Below are 3,368 nucleotides of genomic sequence, written 5' to 3' on the forward strand. Positions count from 1 at the left end.
CGAGCCTGCCACTCACACGGCCGCACGTGGGCTTCTCGGCGCCTCCCAAGCCGCGGCCAGGTTATTTTCGGGTCTCCTCTCTCGGGTCCTCTTCCTCGCGCCATCCTCGCCGCCCGCCGTGCGTGTTCCCCCTGCGACCCCGACAACTCCCCACTCCCGCAGACTCGCCTTCCACGCCGCCTGAGGAGGGGACGCGGGGTTTGAGCACTTCGGAGGCCGTCCAGAGGCAGCCCGTTTCAAACTCCCGCCAGCCGACCTGGCCTCCCGACATGCAACTCGGCCGGGCCTCCAGGGACGTGCCCCGGAGGCCTCTGGGAATCGTAGTCCCGAGCCGGGAGTCCAGGGAGCGGAAGCGGCCGTCTTTCTCCCCTGCGTGCAGCCTGGCACAGCCCTAAGGGCGCCGAGCCCAGAGACCTCAGGGAGGTGTGTCCAGCATGGCAATGGAGGCCCCGGGCAGCGTGTCAGGGGCTCTCCCGGGCTTACGGCCCACTTTTTCTTTTTTTGTTGTATGATTGGAAAATAGGACCCAGGGCTTCTGGCAGGCAAGAAAGCGCTCTATCGCAGAACACAATCCCCGCCCTCTTGCTAAGTGGCTAAAGCTGGCCTTGAACTTGGGACCCTTCTCCTCAGCCTCTCCTGCCACAGGGATTACAGGCACCACAGGCCTGTCAGGTCTACGTCTTCATGTTGAATAATTCAGTATTTCTTAGGTCTTCTTGTCTAGTTTGTTTTGTCTGTGTTCGCATTGTAATGTCTGCCTCCTGATCCTTTGCAGATTATCCCTTAACCCAGGGTCACTGTTTCCAATTGAGCACTAGATGGTGACCTAAGCCCAGGTTTGCCTGAGCTCAACCACTTTTGAATTCACCAAGATGTGTGGCCTGGCTGGACCCAGGAGAGCCAAGGAAGTGACCAGCCTAGTTGGGAAAGCCAGCCTGGGACTGCCATCCAAGGCCAGCGGACCTCTGCTCCAGCATGCTTGGCGCACCCACGGATGCGAGTGGAGCCCACCCGGGTGGGGATGCTGCCTTAATGCCAAGGCAGGACCCTTTTCCCGCCAGGGACCCCTCGCTGGTGGAGGGGCTGCTGTCTGCCTCAACCTCACTTTTTCCTGGTGACAACTTTGTCAGGGATAGGCACGCTAGTGACGTCCTTCTTTCTTTCTCTTCTCTCAACCACTGAGCCACATCCCCAGTCCTATTTTGTATTTTATTTAGAGACAGGGTCTCACTGAGTTGCCTCGCACCTCCCTGTTGCTGAGGCTGGCTTTGAACTTGCGTCCTCCTGTCTCAGCTTCTGGAGCTGCTGGGATTACAGGCAGGCGCCACTGCGCCCTGCTTGATGTCCGTTTTTCTTACTGGCTGCTCAAGGTGCTTTGCAACCCAAGGAATTGTCACAGTCCTTGCTTTGAGTTCTGAGATATCCCAGGCGATAATTTAGCTCCTTGACCTTTTTATTTTTAAGTTCCTCTATATACACATTTATTTGCTACTGAAAATTAAAACAGCACATCAAAATTTCCTTTTATTGCAACTCAAATTTTTGAAAACCAGGAAATCTAATTATCTACTCTAATTATTACACTCTAATCAAACTATCCAATATTCTCTTTACATCTCTTCCAGTTCCTGAGTTTTACTTCAGGTTTCAGGCTTTTAAAATCCACAGGAAGATTTGAGACCTATTGGTACTTCTTTGAGTCAAACAGGAAAGTAAAACTAAAGTATATTGAAATCATTTATGCACATTTTAACTGCTCAGATTCCTTATAAATTAAGGCATGAAGGGATCCCTAACCAAAAAAAAAAAAAAAAAAGGATGCAAAAGAATGAAGACATCACAGAACTCATACATAAGCTATTCACAATTATTGGTATGCAGTCTAAGTATAGAAAAGTGTGCCTAAAATTACCATCATGAAGAACAAGTACACTTTACACCTGTATTGACTCTGTGTCATAATCATACCCTATTCTAGCATTCTCAGAAGGATCCCATCCATGATATATGCAGAAACTGCAGGTACATTTGAATGGTACACTTTGTGATTTACTCTGAACTTCCTTAAGATTGTTGTCTCTTTCTTGTTCTTCTTGAAGACTTAGGAGATATCTCCATCTTGCCACACGGTCTTTTCTCCAGATAACAATGTCCAGACTCCTCGCTGCCTGTTGGGAAAGCTCCTTCTGATCTCCAGTAAGGCCCTCTCACTCCTGTCCAGTGATTGGGGTGGACCTTTGGATGAGAGTCCACTTGTGTATGTCAGGCACTGAGGCAGATTCATGAAGAGGGAGAGACTGAATCTTCTTCATTTTCAGACATTGGAAAAGACTCCTGGGTCGAGGTTGGGTTAAATTTTTGCAATGTGTCCATTGGGAGGTGAGCAGAACCCTCAAAACAGTTGCTCCCACTGTTGCTTGGGAGGAAAAAAAAAAACCTGTAACCCTGAGACTAAAACCTCAAATGTCAACAGCTGGTGAGACGAGTGGAGCCAATCTGCTCCTTGACCATTGTAACTGGTTATCTGTGGGACAGAGTGAAGTGCCATGCAGGGTGTCTATTTGTCTCTGCTTCCTCTCTTACTGCCTTCTTTTGTGTTAATTTTTCTAGTGTCACTTTCTGATCTCTTTCTCATTTTGTCTTCTATAGCTATTTGTGATTACCTTGGATATTATATAAAACATCTCAATCCATAGAAACACCCATTTTTTTTACATTCCTCATTGTATGTTATTGATGTCACAAACTATCTTGTTATATTGTGTATCCACTAACACAGATTTATAATTATTTTATGCTTTTGTCTTTTAAAACAACAGATCATAATGGAATGAAATTAGAAATTAACAGAAAAAACCCCCACAAACTAATAGAAACAACAAACAGAGGAACAATTATCTTTTAAATAAGGAATGGATCAAGAAATGAGAGAAGAATTCAAGACATTCTTAGAACCAAATGAGAACAGATACAACATACCAAAATCTGTGGGACATTTTGAAGGCTGTTCTTACAGCAAAATTTATAGCACTGAGTGCCTACATTAAAGAGTAGATTCTAAATAGTTAATCTTAAGCTCTGAAAAAGGGCTAAGAAAGGGAAGAACATATGATTCCTATATATGTAGAAGAGGAAATATTAAATATCAGACCTGAAATTAATGAAATTGAGAATAAAAAACTACACAGGATCAATGCAACAAAGAGTTGGTTCCTCAAAAATATAAACAAAATTGAAAAACCCTTAGCCAAACTAATCAAAAGAAAGAGAAGACACAAATGAATAAAAGTAGAGATGAAAAAGGAGATTTAACCACAGGCCTTTTTAAAATCTAGAGGATTGTTATAGAACTATTTTTGAAAATTTAT

This window comes from Marmota marmota, unplaced genomic scaffold (assembly GCF_001458135.2).
Source record: "Marmota marmota marmota unplaced genomic scaffold, marMar, whole genome shotgun sequence".
Classification (NCBI taxonomy): domain Eukaryota; kingdom Metazoa; phylum Chordata; class Mammalia; order Rodentia; family Sciuridae; genus Marmota; species Marmota marmota.